The 24,035-nt window shown below is 41.0% G+C and overlaps 1 protein-coding gene across 6 annotated transcripts in view; it reads left to right on the top strand.

Annotated features, from left to right (window-relative positions):
• Window positions 1-24,035, top strand: part of FMNL2 (formin like 2) — a 332,468-nt gene that overhangs the window by 147,073 nt on the left and 161,360 nt on the right. Inside the window, exon 1 of one of the 6 annotated variants that reach the window (XM_070799503.1) lies at window positions 1,056-4,264. The exons of the other annotated variants lie outside the window; for them this stretch is intronic. The gene's annotated coding sequence lies outside the window, so the exon portion shown is untranslated. Of the gene's footprint in view, window positions 1-1,055; window positions 4,265-24,035 lie in introns of those variants that run through there. 6 annotated transcript variants of the gene reach the window in all.

Here is a 24,035-nt window from a genome sequence, read left to right as displayed (position 1 = left end):
ATAGCTTTAAAAAAATGTTGATTTTGTTTTTAAAAATTGTTTTAAATTGACTTACTGTTGATTTATGGGCTTCCCTGCTGGCTACAATGTTGTGTTAATTTCTGCTGTATAGCAAAATGATTCAGTTATACACATATATACATTCTTTAAAAAATTTTTTTTCCATTATGATTTATCACAGGATTTTGAATATAGTTAGGAACTTGTTTATCCATTCTATACATATATCAATAATACTTTGCACCTGCTAACCCCAGACTCCCAATCCATCCCTTCCCAACACCCTGACCCCAAACCTGGCAAAAGCAAATCTGTTTTCCATGTCTTTGAGTTGGTTTGTGTTTCATATATAGGTTAATTTGTGTTATATTTTAGATTCCACACAGAAGTGATATCATATGGTTATTTGTCTTTCTGATTCACTTAGTATGATCATCTCTAGATCCACCCATGCATGCTGAGTTGCTTCAGTCATGTCCAACTCTTTGCAACCCCATGGACCATAGCCCACCAGACTTCACTGTCCACAGGATTCTCCAGGCAAGAATACTGGAGCGGGTTGCCATTTCCTTCTCCAGGTAATCTTCCTGACCCAGGGATCGAACCTGCTTCTCTTCCATCTCCTGCATTGGTAGGTGGGTTCACTGCCACTAGCACCACCTGGTAGATCCATCTATGTTGCTGCAAATGACATCATTTCATTCTCTTTTATGGCTGAGTAGCATTCCATTGTATTTGTGTACCATATCTTTATCTGTTCATCTGTCAATGGACAGAGTGCTGCTGTGAACACAGGGGTGTACGTATGTTTTTGAATTACAGTTTTGTCTGGATATATGCCCAGGAGTGGGATTGCTGGATCATATGGCAGCTATATGTTTAGTTTTTTGAGGACCCTTCATACTGTTCTCCATAGTGACTGCACCAGTTTACATTCCCACCGACAGTGTAGGAAGGTTCCATTTTCTCTACACCCTCTCCAGCATTATTATTTATAAACTTTTTGATGATGGCCATTCTGACAGGAGTGAGGTAATACCTCATGGTAGTTTTGGTTTGCATTTCTTTACTAATTAGTGATGTTCAGCATTGGCACCCCACTCCAGTACTCTTGCCTGGAAAATCCCATGGACGGAGGAGCCTGGAAGGCTGCAGTCCATGGGGTCACTGAGGGTCAGACACGACTGAGCGACTTCACTTTCACGTTTTACTTTCATGCATTGGAGAAGGAAATGGCAACCCACTCCAGTGTTCCTGCCTGGAGAATCCCAGGGATGGCGGAGCCTGGTGGGCTGCCATCTATGGGGTCGCACAGAGTCGGATACGACTGAAGTGACTTAGCAGCAGCAGCATCTCTCCATGTGCCTATTGGCCATCTGTATGTCATCTCTGAAGAAATGTCTGTGGTCATTTTCATAAGACTGGCTTTGATGGGTTTTGTGTATGAGACCATGTGATAAAAGGAGTATAGATTCTTAACCTAGACATTTTGATTTGAATTCTGGCTTAATAGCTGAATGACTTGAGTATTTTTTTAAAAAACTTCTCTGTGCCATATGCCATATACAAGGAGATCCAACCAGTCAATCCTAAAGGAAATAAGTCCTGAGTATTCATTGGAAGGACTGATGCTCCAATACTTTGGCCAACTGATGTGAAGAACTGACTCTTTTGAAAAGACCCTGATGCTGGGAAAGATTGAAGACAGGAGGGAAAGGGGACAACAGAGAATGAGATGGTTGGATGGCATTACTGACTCAGTGGGCATGAGTCTGAGCAAGCTCTGGGAGTTGGTGATGGACAGGGAAGCCTGGCGTTCTGCAGTCCATGGGGTCGCAAAAAGTCAGACATGACTGAGTGAGTGAACTGAACTGATGCCTTATTTTCTTCATTTCTACAAAATGGGGATAATTGTACTTACCTCCTCCATAGGGTAGTGGTGATAATTAAATATTTTTCAAAGCCTTTGAATGTTTCTGGCATTCTATAAATGTTGGCTGCTGCTGCACCCCACCATCATAACTAGTGCAGCTACTACTGCTTTTCCTGCTTTTCCTGGGACAGTAATACTGTCCCAGTTATTACTCTTTTATAGTCTTTGAAAACATCAGGTAAACCAAGGTCAGGCTTTGCTGATGGCTCGGTGGTAAAGAATCTGCCTGCCAATGCAGGAGATGTGAGTTCGATCCCTGGGTCACAAAGATCCCCTGGAGAATGAAATGGCAACCCACTCCACTGTTCTCACCTGGGAGATCCCATGGATAGAGGAGCCTGGCGGGTTATAGTACATGGGGTTGCAAAAGTCAGATATGACTTAACAACTAAACAAAAAAAAAACTGAGGTCATTGATGAATTATTAAGAAAAAGAGTTAACTGTCTTTCTCTAGGTCGTCTTCTGTGAATTCTTTCGTGTGGTCCTCTGTTTCATGGGGCTTCCTAGGTGGCTCAGTGATAAAGAATCCTCCTGCCAATGCAGGAGACATGGATTTGATCCCTGGGTTGGGAAGTTCCCCTGGAGAAGGAAATGACAACCCACATTGGTACTCTTGCCTGGGAAAATCCCACGGTCAAAGAAGCCTGGCAGGCTCTAGCTTACGGGGTCGCAAAGAGTCTGACACAACTGAGTACAGCACCCTCTGTTTCATGAGTTAAAAACATCTCTCCTTGGTTGCAGGCTCACTGAGGCTAAGAATCTTTCATTCTATTTGAAAAAAATGAACGAAAAAAGAAATCCATCTCTTTCTGTCAGGGGATGCAAATTTTTGTGTATCAACTGTATTTGAGTATATGAGGCTATTAAAATAAATCTTATGGTATAATCCTATAGTAATAGGAATTCCATAAAGATCATGACACATTAACTTTAAAAAGAAATACTTAGAATAACATCTTGGTGTGGCTGAAAACTGGAAGCTTAATTCTCCAAGTTCATGTCTGTGTCATTACAGTCACTGACTGGAAAGTCATAGTTTCCTTTAACCAGAGGAATGTGCTGAAACAGTAGTAGGTATTGGTTAAAATTAGAATCAACTATTTCCATAACCAGAACGACAGACATGTTTTAAAAAAGAAAAAAAAAGCAAAAAAGAAAGTGACAAGTCTACTAGTTTTTGCCTGTGGGTTCAAGAGGTTTTCAACCCAGTTCAGCTAACTGCATTTGGATTCTGTCCATGAACTTGGCACATGACGTGTATGGCAGACTTCCTAAACCTAGTCATGGTAGCTCAAAACTCTTCCCAGGGATGAGCCCTTAGGAGTTGTCATCAGGAGCTGAACAGCAGACGGCCAGGCTGACTGCCGTCCACTGCTCTCTCACTAGCGCCCTCCCTCCTACACTGAGCCCCAGGGAAGGATTCCACATGGACATTATTTGCATTTAATAGCTCATTACTGTGTCCATGCTCTGCTTCACCAGCAGAGAGCTTGCCAAGGCTCCAGCACTGTAGCTGTGCATGTTTCTAGACTACTTACTATAGGGATCGGTCCTCTCTTGAAGCTATTTATTTGTAGCTAATAGCTACAAAAATTTGAAGTCTCTTGAGAAATCCATACACAGACACAGTTACCATGTGGGGGGCCAGGCTGGGGAGGGGCGGAAACTACCCATGATCCAGGCTCCTGTTTTGGGGTAAGGAAGATGCAGTTTTGTGATCAAGACTCTTAGGATAGATTTATAAAGGGTGCAGGTGTTCATCACTAGAGCTTTATGTGTAGAGTTGGAGCCAGATTATGGATCCCCTCCACTGGGCGTTTGTTTTGAATCAGAAGCTGCCCAAGTAAGCAATTTCTAATGTAATGGCTCCTTCGCATGTGGTTTATTTTGGCCTCCTTTCCTCCTCACATGCTGAATTTTAACAGTGCCATTGGTGTGCAGGTCCAGGGTTTCTCAGTTTTTCCATCAGACACCTAACATTTACAAAATGACTTTAAATATTTGCCTCAGTCCCAGGTCTTGGCACCCAGTACCTTTTTTCTTGCTTATGTAATGTTGAAAGTCCGTGTTGCCATTTTCTCAATGAACAAGCCTAATTAAAAGGAGAGATCAATGGCTTCAGGGCTCAGACTGTAAGCAGTGATGCAGAAGAGATTTGCTTTACTGAAGGAAAACAAGACATTCTTGGGGAATTGGGAGTCTGTGGTGCATCAATGTTTTGTGTCTTGGAAAAAAGAATGCTGAATGTGGCAGACTGTCTTGGGGTTTTTCCGGTAGCTCCTGGCTTTGAGAGATGATCATGTTCAAGGACACTCAGCAGAAGTAGAAGAGTAGGTATTTGATGTTTGCTGTTGGTTATTTTTATTTTTAAAGTAAAATTATTCTAGAGTTTAAAATACTCTGAAATGGGCTGTTTTCAACTTAAAAGCAATTTGTGTGTATTGAAAATTTATCTGATGGTTTTTTTTAAAACTGAAAATACTTCCTCCATACAATAACATTATAAATGTTAAAAAAAAAAAAAAAAGCATATTTAACCTAAGTGTGGTAAGAGTATTCCATGAAGGGGAAATCCAGTGACTCTTTGAATAAGGATATTGTTCTCCTGTGGGGCAGGGGTGGGGGTGGAGAGGGCGGGGAGCTGTATTTGCCTCTTTTTTTTTTTTGCATTTGCCTCTTAAGCAAGAGTACCCCTCCCCTCCATTTTATACGGAAAGAACAGTTTGAGAGGAAGCTTAATGAATTCATTGCCAAGAGCAAGCTTTAAAAACGTACCTGTTTGTTAAACTACACCCCAGGCTGTGCAGGGACATGGGAGGAACATGCGGTTTTTGAAGAGTACTTAAAGGTGGAAATGTATTTAGGAATAATTGCTTGATTTCTTGGAAAAGGCATGGGTATCTTGAGACGTCAGTGGGTAGCAATGGATCATGCTGGTCCAGTGGTTACCAGGAGCCCAGCTCAAGTGTGTTGCTGTTCTGCTTGGCTTGTGGAAGGTCTGTGTGATCACCTTCCAGCTGTTTGGTATTTGCTCCCCTTCTGGAATCAGCTAATTGCTATACAATTAATCTAATTTAAAGGATGTTTCCTGCCACCCTGCATACTCGTGTGTGTCACAAGTCTCAAGTTTCCCACCACCCTTTATCTTAGGAGAATTTTTTATGTTCTTAATATTTGATGCTTTCTTTATATAGCTGAGGCTGAGTAGTAGAGATGTGGGCACTGGGGTCTAATTGTTCTAACACAAGTCAACATTTTGGATTATTATGAACAGCCCTATACAGTAATCCTAGAATAATGCTAGAGTCCCTGAATATTCACTGGAAGGACTGATGCTGAAGCTTCAGTACTTTGGCCACCTGATGCGAAGAGCCAACTCATGGGAAAAGACCCTGATGCTGGGAAAGACTGAAGGCAGAAGCAGAAGGGGCAGCAGAGGGTGGGATGGTTAGATGGCATCACTGACTCAGTGGGCATGAATTTGAGCAGACTCTGGGAGATAGTGAAGGACAGGGGAGCCTGACGTGCTGCTGTTCATGGGGTCACAAAGAGTTGGACATGACTTTGCGACTGAAAAACAAATACAATAAGACCTCAATTAGCTGAGACTACTTTGGAGAAAGAGCAGTTTCTAATTAATAGGATTTTTCTTTTGAAGGTTAAACACTTTTATCTTTTCTCAGCCCTTACTATTAACTTACTTTCTTTGGCTTTTGGAATTAAGACGTCCAGAGTTTGAAAATAAGTTAATGTTTCTTTGCCTTAGTCTTTGGGACATCCTTATGAGTTACAAGCCTTGATGTTCAAGTTTTATTTTCTGAAGGGTTGAAGAGGTGCTGGGGGTGGCTACTGAATTCTGTAAGTTTTTTGAAGGGGGAGGGAATAAGTGTATTTTGGGATTGTTTTGTTTTCTTTTGTCTTTCTCACATTGTGAATGAAAAAGCTATCTTATCATTTCCTGTATTGGTAGGCTTAGTTATTTATATAATCCTGTTGTTTGAGGGTTTACAGATATTCTACCAGAATATAACAGGGATGAGTTATCAATAAACTGCTTAAGGTATTGATTTTTCTTCAGTATGAGGTAATTAAAGTCAAGTTTTATTTGCTTTAATAGGCCGTTGAGTGGTTCTTCTGTATAATCCGGACAACAAATAAACCCAAGTATTTATCGGGTCCTGGCTCTGTGCTCTTTGTATACCATGTTAGGTAGTTTTAATGTCAGTGATGATGTCAGACCATAAATGTATCAGCCTCTGATAACCTTTGCATAAATCTAATTTTCTAAAAGCAAAGTCCCTAAAAGTCCCTGAGGGACTTTGTGGTCATAAAAGTTCTGATATGTATTTTTAATCACAGTACTTTCTTATACTTTGTTCAGTTTGTCTCTAAACCTAGTAGCTAGATTAATGCCTGTAAGTTAGATTGACTTGAAACAATCTGCAGGAACTTCACACATGGTTTTGGTTTCAGTTGGAAAGTGAGGTGAAGAATTGTGGATATTAGGAACTCTGTGGTGGGTGGATGTATTTACAGAGCCAAAGCAAAACCAACACCCAGTTGTGGATGTGACTGGTGATGGAAGTAAAGTCCTATGCTGTAAAGAACAATATTGCATAGGAACCTGGAATGTTAAGTCCATAAATCAGGGTGAACTGGAAGTGGTCAAACAGGAGACAGCAAGAGTAAACATCAACATTTTAGGAATCAGTGAACTAAAATGGACTGGAATGGGTGACTTTAACTCAGATGACCATTGTATCTACTACTGTGGGCAAGAATCTCTTAGAAGAAATGGAGTAGCCCTCATAGTCAACAAGAGAGTCCGAAATGCAGTACTTGGATGCAATCTCAAAAACGACAGAATGATCTCTGTTCGTTTCCAAGGCAAACCATTCAGTATCACAGTAATCCAAGTCTATGCCCCAACCAGTAACACTGAAGAAGCTGAAGTTGAACGGTTCTATGAAGACCTACAAGACCTTCTAGAACTAACACCCAAAAGAGATGTCTTTTTCATTATAGGGGACTGGAATGCAAAAGTAGGAAGTCAAGAGATACCTGGAGTAACAGGCAAATTTGGCCTTGGAGTACAAAATGAAGCAGGGCAAAGGCTAAGAGAGAATGCACTGGTCATAGCAAACACCCTCTTCCGACAACACAAGAGAAGACTGTACACATGGACATCACCAGATGGTCAATACTGAAATCAGATTGATTATATTCTTTGCAGCCAAAGATGGAGAAGCTCTATACAGTCAGCAAAAACAAGACTGGGAGCTGACTGTGGCTTAGATCATGAACTCCTTATTGGCAATTTCAGACTTAAATTGAAGAAAGTAGGGAAAACCACTAGACCATTCAGGTATGACCTAAATCAAATCCCTTATGATTATACAGTGGTAGTGACAAATAGATTCAAGGGATTAGATCTGATAGAGTGCCTGAAGAACTATGGATGGAGGTTCATGACCTTGTATAGGAGGCGGTGATCAAGACCATTCCCAAGAAAAAGAAATGCAGAAAGGCAAAATGGTTGTCTGAGGAGGCCTTACAAATAGCTGAGAAAAGAAGAGAAGTGAAAGGCAAAGGAGAAGAGGAAAGATTTTCTCCTTATTCTCAAAGGAGAAAATGGAACTCTGCATCCATTTGAATGCAGAGTTCCAAAGAATAGCACAGAGAGATAAGAGAGCCTTCCTCAGTGATCAGTGCAAAGAAATAGAGGAAAATAATAAAATGGGAAAGCCTAGCAATCTCTTTGAGAAAATTAGAGATACCAAGGGACATTTTCATGCAAAGATGGGCACAATAAAGGACAGAAATGGTATGGACCTAACAGAAGCAGAAGATACTAGGAAGAGGTGGCAAGATTACACAGAAGACCTGTACAAAAAGATCTTCATGATCCAGATAACGACAATGGTGTGATCACTCACCTAGAGTCAGACATCCTGGAATGCGAAGTCAAGTGGGCCTTAGGAAGCATCACTATATTTTAGTGATAAACCACAATGAATAGAATAGATTTTTGAATCAGCATCTTGTTTCTACTTATGGATGAGTGAGGAAAGTGTGCAGTAGACCCTTTTAAATCTCCCTAATTTAGAAAACCAGATGCCATCTCTAGTTTTGCCTGTTAGTAGGAGCGATATAAAACTTGTACTAAAAATGTTTTAGTGTTAATTTTGCCACAGTAGAGTTGATGAGGAAATTTACCAAAAGAGGAATGGGTGAGAAATGGGTGTGATGAAATTAAAGCATCAGTAGGGAATGAGTTAAATGAGGGATCAGGGCAAGGAGGGGGCTTGAGGTTGGAAGGATGAGGGAAGATAAAATGCAGGTCCATGGTGTTTATGTTCACTCCTTTTCTTTGAAAATTAAAAACGTATTACCACCCTGCTCAGGCCGATTCTGTGAGGACTTTACTGCCACAGTTTATGATGTACTCGAACATAAACTTTCCTGGAAGTCTTTGGCCTCTGGGCCAACTTGTTTTTGAGCCAAGAGTATAAGGACTCTGTTACATGCACGGGCCACAGATGCATCTCTTCAGCTTCTGCGGACCAGATTGTGTGTGTGTAAAACTTAGAAAACCTGTTGATTCCATGCTTTGGTGATGAGCCACAGCCTACACTTGGGAATCCCATTCAGCCTTGCCCTCCCCATTGGAGAAAACTATCTTCAGTAGATGGTTTCTAGGCTTGAAAATAACCAAAAGGAAAATCATCAGGCTCCAAGCAAGTTGTTGATGGACCAGTGTGTGAACAGAACATGAGATTAAAAAAATTTACTGATGGGTGGGGATGCAAAGACAAATGTGTTATGTAGCTGGCCAAGTAATATCTGACTGTGTCCAAAAGTGGGGAAAAAACTATCTTCAATGTGTTACATTGCTTTCATGCCTTCCATCTTGCTGGCCAATTGCTTCAAATAATGCTGCCGTTTCTAGAGCCCTCTGTGTTGCTCTATTGTACTGCTCGTGGGGGTGCCCAGGGAGGTTTGGTGGTATATTTGTGCTGCTTCCTGCTCGCGCTTGCTGTTGCCTGTTGGAAATCATTGGTACAGTGAGTGTGTTTTCATCTCCTCCCCACCCCCACCCCTCATTGTTGTGTGGAGAAAAAGAAAGCCAGTAAAAATGAGCATCTGGCAAAGAAGCCACTCTGATTTAAGGAGGAAGTTCCCTGGATTTATGAGCTCCTCTTTCTGCTCAAGTGTAAACTGGAAAGAGAGTTTGCTACACAGTTATTCAGGGGTCAGGGGGCCAGGGTGGGGTGAGTAGGGGCACTGGGGTTGCTGCTTAGGCCGGAAAAACATTTTGCATCAGCTGAGTGGCTGCTGGCCTGCCAGGATGCTGCTGTTTTCGATCCGTTTCAGTTTTGTGAAAGGACAGTAGGTGTGAATTGAAAGCTCTTGTCCTCTTAATCATTCACCAGAGTCAAGCCACATGGGCCACAGGAAATTTCAGTCTTGTAAATCTCACCTGCTTATCTCCCAAAGTTTGCTTTGTTTACCTTCTTACCCGAAAGTATTTTATCTTCATAGTGACTATTAAGGGTGGTTGCTGTGCTGTGCTTAGTTGCTCAGTTGTGTCTGAATCTTTGCAACCCCATGGACTGTAGCCTGCCAGGGTCCTCTGTCCATGGGAATTCTCCAGGCAAGAATACTGGAGTGGGTTGCCATGCCCTTCTCCAGGGGATCTTCCCATCCCAGGGATCGAACCCAGGTCTCCCACATGGCAGACAGATTCTTTACCATCTGAGCCACCAGGAAAGCTGGTGGTGGTGGTTTAATCCCTCAGTCATGTCCAATTCTTTGAGACCCCATGGACAGTAGCCTGCAAGGCTCCTCTGTCCATGAGATTCTCCAGGAAAGAATACTGGAGTAGGTTGCCATTTCCTTCTCCAGGGGATCTTCCTGACCCAGGAATCGAACCTGGGTTTCCTGCATTGCAGGCAGATTATTTTACTGACTGAGCTACGAGGGAAGCTCAAGGGTAGTTTTATTAAAAAAAATTTTATTTGGCCACACCAGGTCTTAGTTGCAGCAGGCGGGATCTTTGATCTTCCTTGCAGTATGGAGGATCTTTAGTTGCAGCATGGGAGCTCTTTAGTTCATGCATAGGGAATCTTGTTCCCTGACCAGGGATTGAACTTGAGCCCTTTGCATTGGAAGCATGGAGTCTTAGCCACTGGACCACCAGGGAAGTCCCAAGGGTGGGTTTAAAAATGAATGCTATAATACAATAGAATGATACTGATCTAAAGTATGTATTTCTACTTGATCGCTATGTACTGTGAAAAGCCTTGTTTTTTTTTTTTAAATAATAACATGGAAAAGGAACTTAACATTATTCCTGTTGAAGGGATTTTAAGGGTCAGCCATTTAATAAATTCTGGTTCAGGAATTTGTTTTGTTTGTTTAGTCGCTAAGTCATGTCAGACTCTCTGACCCCATGGGCTCCAGCATGCCAGCCTTCCCTGTTCTTCACCATCTCCCAGAGTTTGCTCAAACTCATGTCCATTGAGTCAATGATTCCATCCAACCATCTCATCCTCTGTCACCCACTTCTTCTCCTGCCCTCAATCTTTCCCAGTGTAAGGGTCTTTTCCAAAGTTCACTTAAGAAGCTTTCTTATCCTTGCTATTCTCTGGAACTCTGCATTCAGTTGGGTATATCTTTCCTTTTCTCCTTTGCTTTTCACTTCTCTTCTCTCCTCAGCTATTTGTAAAGCCTCCTCAGACAACCACTTTCTCTTCTTGCAGTTCTTTTTCTTTGGATGGTTTTGGTCACTGCCTCCTACACAATGTTGTGAACCTCTGGCCATAGTTCTTCAGACACTCTGTCTACCAAATCTAATCCCTTGAATCTACTCGTCACCTCCAGTGTATAATCATAAGGGATTTGATTTAGATCATACCTGAATGGCCTAGTGGTTTTCCCTGCTGTCTTCAATTTAAGTCCAAATTCTGCAATAAGGAGCTGATGTTCTAAGCCACAGTCAGCTGCAGGTCTTGTTTTTTGCTGACTTTATAGAGCTTTTCCATCTTCTGCTGCAAAGAATATAATCAATCTGATTTTGGTATTGACCATTTGGTGATGTCCACATGTAAAGTCATCTCTTATGTTGTTGGGAAAGGGTGTTTGCTATGACCAGTGTATTTTCTTGACAAACTTTTTAACTCAGTTCAGTCACTCAGTCGTGTCTGACTCTTTGTGATCCCATGCACTGCAGCATGCCAGGCTTCCCTGTCCATCACCAAGTCCTAGAGCTTGCTCAAACTCACGTTCATTGAATTGGTGATGCCATCCAACCATCTCATCCTCTGTTGTCCCTTTCTCCTCCTGCCTTCAATCTTCCCAGCATGAAGGTCTTTTCCAATGAATCAGTTCTTCACATCAAGTGGCCAAAGTATTGAAGCTTCAGTTTCATTATCAGTCTTTCCAATGAATATTCAGGACTGATTTCCTTTAGGATTGACTGGCTGAATCTCCTTGCTGTCCAAGGGACTCTCAAGAGCCTTCTCCAGCACCACAGTTCAAAAGCATCAATTTTTCGGCGCTCAACTTTCTTTGTGGTCTGACTCTCACATTCATACATGACTACTGGAAAAACCATAACTTTGAGTAGACAGATCTTTGTTGGCAAAGTAATATCTCTGATTTTTAATATGCTGTCTAGATAGATGATCATTGTATAACACATCTCTTCATTTTGCCTTCAGAACACTTTCTTTACTTTATGTAATTTTTTGCTAGAATAATTTCTACTATCAAAAGCAACTGGGATAGATTAAATTGAAGCTCATGGTCAGTCTATAAAAACAGGAACTTCATGTCAGGGAAGATTTTTCTAAGATTGCTTGCTATAAAAAAGAGTATCAGAAATATTTCAGTAATGCTTTTTAGCAAGGAAATTAGTTCAATATTTTTGGCTTTGTCATCTCGTTAATAGATGTGCTCTTTTGTTATTATAGTCTTGACTTTTATCAGCTGGAGAATGATCTTAGTTTAAGTGCTTTGAAATTACCAATTTTTTTCATCCATTTTAATGTAATGCTTTTTTAAGTGGGATGCTCAATTATAGAGTGGAATTAGGAAAATCCTCTTTCCCTTATCTTTCACCCTTTTTCATATTTGTGATGAATTAATTAACTATGAATCAGACAAGAAACTAGTACTTTAAAAGATCTGAAATCTTAGCATTTTTGGGGGTTTATTCATCCCTTGTTCCTACTGACACTAAATTTTTCTCAGTGCCTAAGCAGATCTTGTTCCATTATTGAACTTCCTAATCAATAAGTGAACCCTGAAATTCCTGATGTTCAAGCTGGTTTTAGAAAAGGCAGAAGAACCAGAAATCAAATTGCCAACATCCACTGGATCATGGAAAAAGCAAGAGAGTTCCAGAAAAACATCTATTCCTGCTTTATTGACTATGCCAAAGCCTTTGACTGTGTGGATCACAATAAACTGTGGAAAATTCTGAAAGAGATGGGAATACCGGACCACCTGACCTGCCTCTTGAGAAATCTGTATGCAGGTCAGGAAGCAACAGTTAGAACTGGACATGGAACAACAGACTGGTTCCATATAGGAAAAGGAGTATGTCAGGGCTGTATATTGTCACCCTGTTTATTTAACTTATATGCAGAGTATATCATGAGAAACACTGGGCTGGAAGAAGCACAAGCTGGAATCAAGATTGCCAGAAGAAATATCAATAACCTCAGATATGTAGATGACACCACCCTTATGGCAGAAAGTGAAGAGGAACTAAAAAGCCTCTTGATGAAAGTGAAAGAGGAGAGTGAAAAAGTTGTCTTAAAGCTCAACACTCAGAAAACGTAGATCATGGCATCTGGTCCCATCACTTCATGGGAAATAGATAGGGAAAGAGTGGAAACAGTGTCATACTTTATTTTTTGGGGCTCCAAAATCACTGCAGATGGTTTTTGCAGCCATCAAATTAAAAGACGCTTACTCCTGGGAAGGAAAGTTATGACCAACCTAGATAGCACATTCAAAAGCAGAGACATTACTTTGCCAACAAAGGTCCGTCTAGTCAAGGCTATGGTTTTTCCTGTGGTCATGTATGGATGTGAGAGTTGGAATGTGAAGAAAGCTGAGCGCCAAAGAATTGATGCTTTTGAACTGTGGTGTTGGAGAAGGCTCTTGAGAGTCTCTTGGACTGCAAGGAGATCCAACCAGTCCATTCTGAAGGAGATCAGCCCTGGGATTTCTTTGGAAGGAATGATGCTAAAGCTGAAACTGATGCTGGGAGGGATTGGGGACAGGAGGAGAAGGGGACGACAGAGGATGAGATGGCTGAATGGCATCACTGACTCAATGGACGTGAGTCTGAGTGAACTCCGGGAGCTGGTGATGGACAGGGAGGCCTGGCGTGCTGCGATTCATGGGGTTGCAAAGAGTTGGACACGACTGAGCAACTGAACTAAACTGAGCAACTGAACTGAATTGAGATTTGTTTTAAAGAAGAAGCAATATTCATGGGTTGGTGGAAAAAAGAAAATAACTGAGATATTAGTGATTGTTCTGGTTTTTGTTCCCCTTGTCACATTGTTTTGCAAGATTATTTCATTGCCTCTCTAACAATATTCATTAAAATAGTCAACAGGAATTCTGTCCCTATTACTGCCCAATAGGATACCAGCCATAACCTTGAGTAGGAGAGTAGATGTTTGTTTCCTAGCTTTAAAGAATGTATAATGTTAGATTAGCAAGAGATTCATTTTAAAGCAATGATTAGAAGCAGATAATAATGATTTAAATAGGTATTGTAAGAGTAAGTTCCAGATGGTATGATGCAGTCTGTAAGAGCTACAGAAACTTAAAGAAGGCTGAGATTGTTGTGCATTTATGGAAAGTGTTCTTAAGGAAGAGGAAGTTGAGAGGTGGAACTATTTTCTCACTGAACTTGTCCTTATTTTAAATTGAGCATCTGATAAGCTTCCAATTTAATGTCTTTTTTCCCTTTTAAATAATGCCTGAGAGTTCTGAAAATGTTCTTTATAAGGAAAAATAGAAGAATCTTTTAAAACTCAGCTGTCCTTTCTAGAAGAATGTGTACTAGGTAAAAAGAGACTAAAGTGCTGATAAAATGAATGTCTCAGTCAGTCTTCACTTGGGCATATAGAATAGCTGGCAATTAAAATCTTGCAATTTTTCTTAGAAAAGCATCAATACCCATTTCAAGTATTACCAAGTGATTTGGCTCATATAGGCTACTGACTTGGTGAGGACACAGGCCTGGTTAAAAACAAAAGAAAATGCGCATTGTTGATTTACAAATAAAGCCAGCTGCAGATCCTGGTGAACCCTTTTAACCATCTTCCCCAGGAAGGATGCAGCACTGGTAAGTCAGACTGAGGCCTCTGGAAAACGGCCTGATACATAAACAAGGGCCAGCCAGTGTGAGGCCGGAGGAAGGGGGCCATCTTCAGGAAGCTGTGAGCTTTTCCTTTTGTAGAGTGGTTGGTTGGACCAGAATTTTAAAGGGCCATTGACCGCAGTGTTGCTGTACTTCCTAGTTCACACTCAAGTTCTGACCCCAAATAACAAGCATCGTTTTAGACACGAAGGACAGAACTGATAAAAAGCAACCAAGTATAGAACAATCTGACTGTAAAGTAAGGATTATAAACGGCACTATGTGAGATGGAAGCCAAATTTATAGAGAAACTACCACTGAAATGATAATATTCCAGTGTTTTCAGTTTCAGTAGTGTTTCAATTTGGCTTCAGAAACACATGGTATTCAATAAAAACTTCTTAATTTGCTGCTAGTTTCTTTCAGAGAGCAAGGGTATGAAATTGATTTCAGAATTGTCATTTGGATTTAATTAACAGTTTTAAAAATGTTAATCTCATTGTGGTGAATGAGTTTTTACCCACCAAACAATTGCACAATGAATTCATGATGATTTTAAATTTGATTCAGAATGAAAGGTTTTATGAAGTGCACTTTGTCATGTCCCTTGACTCTTGTCGAAGAAAGTCCTATGTTATAAGCCTGTTAGACCAGTGACGTGGTCTGCTTTGGGACTCTTGGTTCTGAAAACACATGATCAGGGCCACGCAGGCTTTATTTATATGACAGGTATTTACTGTACGCCTATTGAGTTGTAGGTAGTATGTGTGGAACATGTGAGTCACTTCTACAAAGTCATCTGTTTTGTTTTAGCTCAAGTCGATTAACAGAAAGAAAAAATTTGAACAATATGTGGAACACTTGGGGATTCTTCACTGAAACACTTGATTTGGCCCTGCTGTCTGCCTACTATTAATACTGCTATTATTGTATACTGTACAGAGTCTTTTAATGTAAAAGGGAGTTCAGAGTTCTTTTAGGAAAAGCTTTTCTTAAAAATATTAAGAGGCAACAGGAGAGCCGTTCAGGATTAAAATATCATTGAGTTCCACTGAAATTCCAGGTAATGCCTTTGATGTAACAGGCACGTGTCATCTGTAAATTTTATCATGTTCCTGTTCTATGAAGGTCACATGACCAGACAAAGGGACTATGAAGACTGATAAGATGTTCATGCCCTAAAAATCTAGTAGTTGACAGCACTGACACGTACACCCCAACGCACATGGTGCATACACAGACATAACTGTAGACAGCATATACTAAATGTTAATTGCCCAGAATGATGTGTTTAGTGTGTAAAACTGGAGATTGACAGGGGTAGCTATTCTGAAGCTGTGTTACTTTTGCTCATTAATTTCAGCATCCATTGATTCCCTGTCTGAAATAATTATTGCTGTGTTGCTTGCCAAATAGTGGTTTTTTAATTTCAGTCATCCGTCCTTCATTTATTAGTTGGAATTCTGCTTTACTGAGGAAGAGCTGTTCCTTGTCCCCTCATTATTTATTCAGTTATTTGTATCAGTACAGATTTGTGGATATTTTCCTATGAGTTATAATCTACTGTCATTTGTTGGTGTTGCTCAGATTGTTCTAGATGTGGCCACTGGGAGTCCCTTAAAGTTAGGTCCTGTGTCCTTTTGACGTATTCCCATCATTTTTTAGGAGTCATTTTAACTTTCTGACAGCATAAGATATTCCAGGCTCATCCTGAGTTTTTCCTGCTCCAGCTATAGAATCAGCCATTTCTTCAAAAAGCTCTAGTTCCTTTACTTGGAGAAAGGCATTGGCACTGGACATCATTAATTTTAGGTCCTCAGCAGATGAAGTGAAGAGTTATAAACTGCAGGGCTCATTCTAGCTTTTGCCCTTAATTATAACTCCTTTCTCCGAAAGTGAGAAACCTTGCTTTTGTAGCCACAACATATTAATATTTACTTACTTGTGCACTCCTAAGCTACATATGGGAGAAGGCAGTGGGACACCACTCCTGTACTCTTGCCTGGAAAATCCCATGGACGGAGGAGCCTGCTAGGCTGCAGTCCATGGGGTTGCAAAGAGTCAGACACGACTTCACTTTCACTTTCACTTTTCACTTTCATGCATTGGAGAAGGAAATGGCAACCCACTCCAGTGTTCTTGCCTGGAGAATCCCAGGGATGGTGGAACCTGGTGGGGTCGCACAGAGTCAGACACGACTGAAGCAACTTAGCAGCAGCAGCAGCAAGCTACATATAAAGTAGTTTTAGAATGCTAGCACATACCCCTGTGAGAAACAAATTTACTAGCTAAGTTAACACTGTTTGTGAACGATTTTTTTCCCCCAAAATCAGAATATTTAGTCAAACTAGGCAATGGCACCCCACTCCAGTACTCTTGCCTGGAAAATCCCATGGACGGAGGAGCCTGGTGGGCTGCAGTCCATGGGGTCACTAAGAGTCAGACACGACTGAGTGACTTCGATTTCATGCATTGGAGAAGGAGATGGCAGCCCACTCCAGTGTTCTTGCCTGGAGAATCCCAGGGATGGGGGAGCCTGTTGGGCTGTCGTCTGTGGGGTCGCACGGAGTCGGACACGACTGAAGCATCTTAGCTGCAGCAGGAACAGTGTTGACCAAAGTTATTTGGGTTAGTTCTTTTCTTCTCTACCTACTTTGGTGGGCTTTTGTTATTCATTTTAATTTAGCTACATTCACTCATTACTGTTCTGTTTCGATTCCTGCCATACCCTGCTGACTGCTGACAAGTGCTCAGTTGTGTCCGACTCTTTGTGGCCCCTTAGTCCGCCAGGTTCCTCTGTCCATGAAATTCTCCAGGCAAGAATAATGGAGTGGGTTGCCATTTCCTTCTCCAGGAGATCTTCCCCACCCAGGGATCAAACCCTGGTCTCTTGCATCTGGTGCATTGTTAGGCGTATTCTTTACCAGTAATGCCACCTGGGAAGCCCCATCCTAGTTGATTTTATTTTTTTTATTTTTTTAATTTTATTTTATTTTTAAACTTTACAAATTGTATTAGTTTTGCCAAATATCAAAATGAATCCCCCACAGGTATACATGTGTTCCTCATCCTGAACCCTCCTCCCTCCTCCCTCCCCATACCATCCCTCTGGGTCGTCCCAGTGCACTAGCCCCAAGCATCCAGTATCGTGCATCGAACCTGGACTGGCAACTTGTTTCATACATGATATTATACACGTTTCAATGCCATTCTCCCAAATCTTCCCACCCTCTCCCTCTGCAACAGAGTCCATAAGACTGTTCTATACATCAGTGTCTCTTTTGCTGTCTCGTACACAGGGTTATTGTTAGCATCTTTCTAAATACCATATATATGCATTAGTATACTGTATTGGTGTTTTTCTTTCTGGCTTACTTCACTCTGTAAATGCTGGAGAGGGTGTGGAGAAAAGGGAACCCTCTTACACTGTTGGTGGGAATGCAAACTAGTACAGCCACTATGGAGAACAGTGTGGAGATTCCTTAAAAAACTGGAAATAGAACTGCCTTATGATCTAGCAATCCCACTGCTGGGCATACACACTGAGGAAACCAGAAGGGAAAGAGACCTGTGTACCCCAATGTTCATCGCAGCACTGTTTATAATAGCCAGGACATGGAAGCAACCTAGATGTCCATCAGCAGATGAATGGATAAGAAAGCTGTGGTACATATACATAATGTAGTATTACTCAGCCATTAAAAAGAATACATTTGAATCAGTTCTAATGAGGTGGATGAAACTGGAGCCTATTATACAGAGTGATTTTATTTATTTATTGTTAATGTATATGAAATATTGCCTTGTTCTAAAAGTGTATTCAGAAAGTGTCATTTCCTCTTTGTCCCTTCTACCTCTTTCCCATTCCCTCATTCTTTTCACCCCATTCCCACTCTCTCTCTGAAGGTAAATAATTTCATTACCTCTTGGCTTATCCTTCCTATATATATGTATTTGTTTTATATATATAAAATGCACAAATCTGGACACATAAGTATTTTCTTGTTTCTTATATGAAAGTGGTATACTTCCTTGTTTTCTATTGCTGCACAAAAATTACCACAGACGAAGTAACAACACAAATTTGTTACCTCTCATTTATTATTCCCTGGACCAGGGAGTTGGGCCTGTCTTAGCTGAGTCCTCTGCTCAGAATCTTAGTAAGCTGAAATCGGGGGGTGGGCCAGGCTGTGATCTCAGCTGAGGCTCAGGTCCTCTTCTGAGCTCCCTGGTTGTTCAGAGGGTTCACCTCCTGGTGACTGTGGGTGTCATCTCCTAGAAGCTGCCCACCACACCTTGGCACACAGCCTTCTCTGTACGTACTGCTGGCCTCTTCAAGTCCAACAGGAGAGTGTCTCTGCTGCTTTGAATTTTTCTGACTACTTTGTTCTCTCACTGTAGAGTCTCGGGTTGTCTGATGAGATCAGACCCAACTAGGCTAACCTCTCTCTACCTTTGCCATATAATGTAACCTAATGACTTTTTCTATCACATTCATAATTTGTTCTCACACTCCAGGGGGGACCTGGTACAGGATGGTCATGTGTACAAGCAGGTATCCTGGGGGCTGCCTTAGAATTCTGCCTTACCAGGTATCATGCAGTAGGTCCTTTTTGGTACTTTACATACTATAATGCAGTGTTATAAAAAAAAAGAAATGTTGTATTTGTTACACTTATCTATGGCATGTGTTGCCTTTGTTCTTTAATGTACTAAAAGATTATTTTTGGTACTTAGGAAGATCTGAATTTGCTTCTAGTGGGTGCCTTTGTTTTATTTTAAAAAAAAAAGCCCTCAGTCACTGGTTTCTTAGTTAACCTTATATTATCTGGTTATCTGGTTTGTCAGTTTTTAATGATAGTCTTTAAATCTTACCTATTTCCTGTATGACAATCAGTGAGCTTAGTTTATTTTCCTCTTTCATTCTCCCTTCTTCCAGTTTGTTAACTTGTATTATTTCTGTGTTGACACAACATACAGCATTATTGCATTTGTCTTCCAGATCTGCATTTTCATTCTTTGTTTTCAAATTTTGCTGCTGGCATGGTTATTGTGTGACTTAGTTTTTCCTTTTGTGTAATTTTGGGAGCATATATGGTTATCCTTATAGGAGTGTTTTTCCTCTTCTTTTTCTTTAGATTTCAGAGAATAAGTTGCAGAGATCATTAATTAAAAAAACACTGAACACGAACAAGGAAACTTACCTGAATGTTCTAAGACCTTACCATTTATGTGCATTATTGAAAACAGCACAGGCTCTCTACTTTATAAAGAGAAGGAATAGTTCCTTAATCAACTTAATTAGTGTAGAAATTTGGCATCTTTGTAAACATAAAGGGCCTGATGATGAATATATGACCTTCTGTAAGGCAGTAAGCATGAAGACTATATGTAACCTAAGCAGGATGGGAAGAATCAATAGCATTCTTTAAATAGAAAAACAGAGTTAATAGATAGCGCTTCTTCTCTGGGAGCTGGGTAAGCTATGTTTCTCATTAAGCCTGACTGGGGAGTGAAAGTCTGCCCATTGGAGAATGTGAGTGATGATGGTGTAGATCGTAGAGGATCAGTATTCAGGATGTCCCTTCGAGCTCACTGGAATTCAAAGCTGAAAAGCTGTTGAAGCTCTGGGAAATTGAAGAAGTGAATGGTCAGAATTTGCACTGATAGGATTTTCTAAATAGTGGTCCAGAATCCTGAAGATGACTGCTTTGAAGCCTGGCCTCCATGTCTGCAGGGCTTCGACTTCCTGTTTTGGAGGATAGCTGAGTGTTTGCACTGTTGGGGTTCCTGATGTCCAGGACCTTATATAATATAGCTCTAGAATTTTTCATGACTCTGACTTAGTTAATAACCAAGGCGACCTAAAATTTACATCAAAGAAATCATAAGACTGGTGAGAAGTGAGAAAGTACCTAATTTGTGGAAGGATTTCCTGACTTAGTTATAGATCACTCCAGACCTAATACAAGCTCGCTCTTTCTTTCTTTTTTTTTTTTTTTAATTTATTTTGTTTTTGGCTGTGCTGTGTCTTCACTGCTATGCGGGCTTTTCTCTAGTTGAGGTGAGTGGGGTCTACTCTGTAGTTGCAGTGCCTGGGCTTCTCATTGCAGTGGCTTCTCTTATTGCAGACCATGGGCTCTAGAGCACAGGCTCAGTAGTTGTGGCACATGGGCTTAGTTGCTCCCAGGCTAGGGATCAAACCCCTGTTTTCTGCATTGGCAGGTGGATTCTTTACCACTGAGCCATGAGGGAAGCCCCAGGCTCTTTCAAGGTGTGTGTCTTTGAAACCTGAGTGGGTTCTATCCTATTTGAGAAAGCTTGGGTGCGAGAGTTGCTACCAGTGAATGATGGGCATATTTGGCCATCAGCCTCCCAGGATTGTGATTCTAATAAGATTCTCTTCTGTGGCATAAGCCTAGAAAATGTATGATTTACAAAAAGACATTGGTGTGAGCATATATCAGCTAGCAGCATATTGAGTTGTAAGTTCTTGTTTTTGTTATTTTGCTAATCTGGTGTTTTGGTTTTCTTGATACTGGTTTCTGGAGAATTAAGTTGAACTGTGTTATCCCAAACCCAGCTCCAGATTGGTTGAAGAATTCATCTGAGTTATATTGTGGGAGGAAGTCTGTCTGCTTTCTCTTTTGCACAGTCAGGGGCTAGAACGGTGGCCTCTGAAGTAATGTCTCATGTTGTTAGAGCTCGTGCAATGTTAAGAAAAGCAGAACATTAAATCAGACAGTGCTGACCTCAGAGCAGGACTGCTTGGGTGGGGGAATCTCTGAAGATAACATGTTGTTACAGGCAACACCCAGAGGAAAATTGACAAACTGTGATAACAATCGTTGGATTATTTCTGGCCCACCAAGACAGCCAGAGAGTGAGAACTAAATTGTCTTCTCAAATAAATAAACTGCCTGATTCCCTTTCTACATCACTTTTATCAAAGAGGAAAACAAGATTGTTGTTTTCCTGGGCAAAATTGACTTGGGGAATAAACTTGATTGTTGTTTCCCCTCATGGTTTCTGCTTAGGTCCTGAGTACATGGTTGATTAAACCTTCCCATCCATGCCCTCAAAACCTTTCCTCGGAAACCATCTGAGGTTTGTTCTACTGAAGAATCAACAACTGCTGACAAAATTGGTATAGACCATTTTATTTTCAAAGCAGAGATAGAGACACAGACATAGAGAACAGATGTATGGATACCGAGGAGGGAAGAAGGATAATAGGATGGATTGGGAGATTGGGATTGACATATATACATTATTAATACCATGTATAAAGGAGATGACTAATGAGAAGCTACTGCATAGCGTGGGGAACTCTCCTCAGTGCTCTCTGGTGACCCAAATGGGAAGGAAATCCAAAAAAGATGGGATGTGTGTATACGTATAGTTGATTCACTTTGCTCTACAGTAGAAACTAACAGAACATTGTAAAGCAACTGTATTCCAATAAAAATTTAAAAATCAATAGCAGCTGAATGCTTCAGATAGATTCCCTACCCTCTTTGATACCCCAGGCCCCCAACAGTTGCCTTAAAAAGGAATCAAAACCCTGGTGCCTACAAGGATAAGGTAGGCCCTTTAAACTGGTAAAACTGCCTGGATTTGAGACAGAAGGGAATGCTGGATTCTTGGCAAGCCAGAGAGTCCCTGACCATGGGGTCAGCACCACTCGGTGTTAGCCTGCACTGGCAAGGCAAACCAGAGTTGCAGGACTTTCTACTATTTATGAGAAGGCAGAAATTTGGATTCTTACATGAAATCTTTCACATCTCACAGTTTTAAGATATCTACTGGCATTTAAAAACACCTTCTGAGGTCTGCGGTGTCCCTGCAAACCATTCTAGGTAGTTCCTAAATAGAAGTTTATGGTGTAATGTGCTTTCTTAAAGCTAAATTTATTTAATCCAGGAATTATTTTTATATTCTGAGACTTTTGTCCTTACTGTATGGTGGGTATAAGAATGTAGCTGCTTTCATACAATGACTGGGTAGGGGGCAGAGAAGAAGGTGGTTTTCCCTGTATCCAGTGAAACTTGAAGGATGGCCTTCCTAGCTTTCCTAGTAGCTTGGAAAATGTGCCTCTGATTTTTCTAAAGACATGGTTTGTAACTTAAAAGCTTAAGTATCTATGAGCTGATATTGAGAGTTCCAGGTGGGTTGATGGAAATGGTAACCAAGGCTCTGTTCATTTTTTAAACTTATCTTGAATGAGCAGCCAATGCAGAGGAATTACCTTGAATGAGTAGCCAGTACAGAGGCCCAACCCAAACCAGCCAGCTTACTCTGATGTGCAGGTGAAATCCTCAGGCTGTCCAGAGTTTTGAGTGAGAGGGCTTTGGGAATATTTTCATAGCAGTGAGCAAAGAGCCTGATTTGTGTTTCTGGCTTAACGAGTTGAATATTGTATGTCACTCTGTATACATTTATTTAGCTTTGTTTTCTTTTGCCTTTTCTATTTCTTTTTTGAGAAATTGTCAAGATTCTACCTAAAAGGAAGACTATGTGTGGGTCTTATGGAGGCATGTGCTGCACTGTTCTCTGCTGGTGTCCCGTGCACCCTGTAATTTAGATATTGACTGCAAGGTACATTATATACTTTGAATGTGATCCAAATGCTCTAGGTCATTTAAATTTCATAAATTACAGTTTTCTGGAAGAGAAACTGGCAACCAAGTATAGCTAGCAAGTACGGAGAGGAAAGTACAGGATTAGTTTTCACTCTTGTATCCCAGCATTTAAAAGTAGTCCCGAGTAATTCTAAAATCAGCAAAGGCAACAAAATATCAGTGCCTTCACTTTTTACCTTTCTCATACTAAGCTCTGAGGTAGGGTTTTCTTGTGGTGATAAATATTTGGGTTATTTCGCAGGTTTTGGGGAAGAAGATAGCTGTGAGAATTTTGTTTGAAGTACATGCTTATCTGATCCTTTCTTCCTGTGTGAATACAGGATTATTTTATCCTTGGAGCTTCCACTTCCAAGAGTACAGCGTTCTCTTGGAAACCTTGTTAGTGAAAACAGGTACAATTTATTGAATAAGTTTTGATATGCTACTCATTGTGTGCAGATCTAGCCTTTATTTTTCACTGTGGCCCTGTGAGTAAAGACGACAGGAGGGCATGGTCTCCAGAGATAGAAAGAGGTGCTTCCTTTATTTTATGGTCAGGAGAGGGAAGAAGAGGGTACAGCTGTGTGGTGGGTTTGCACATTTCATAGCAGGAAGTGGACAGAGTTCTGGTGGAAGGGCATTCATTTCCTTTATGAGGCAAAGGGGGTGGAGGCTAGATTGAAGAGGGAGTATGGAGAGGGGACGGAGGCTTGAAGAGACTAGAAAGGGTTGATGCAGGGTGAATCGGCCAGAGGCATGAAAACAGTTGGATGGGCAGTGTTGAGGGTCATACGAGAACGGTGGTTGTCACTCTTCAGTAGATTGAGTAACCTGTCGGGTAGCAATGCTGCTCACCTACCTGGGTGGGCCAATGGGTAACCAAGTTTATCTAGATTTCGAGGTTTGTTAGGTGGCTGTGCTAGAAAGATAGCTAATGGAGCAAAATACTTTCCTGTGTTGTCAAGCATGTTATGCTTATTAGACCACAAATTCTAATAAGGAGGGAACTGCAGATAGGAATGAACTGATGACAGAAATTCTTTCCTAAGAAAGAATCCGCAAGTTTGGGGAAAGTATTTACAGCGTACAAGG

This window comes from Bos indicus, chromosome 2 (assembly GCF_029378745.1).
Source record: "Bos indicus isolate NIAB-ARS_2022 breed Sahiwal x Tharparkar chromosome 2, NIAB-ARS_B.indTharparkar_mat_pri_1.0, whole genome shotgun sequence".
Lineage (NCBI taxonomy): Eukaryota > Metazoa > Chordata > Mammalia > Artiodactyla > Bovidae > Bos > Bos indicus.
This window is presented reverse-complemented; position numbering and strand designations above follow the sequence as displayed.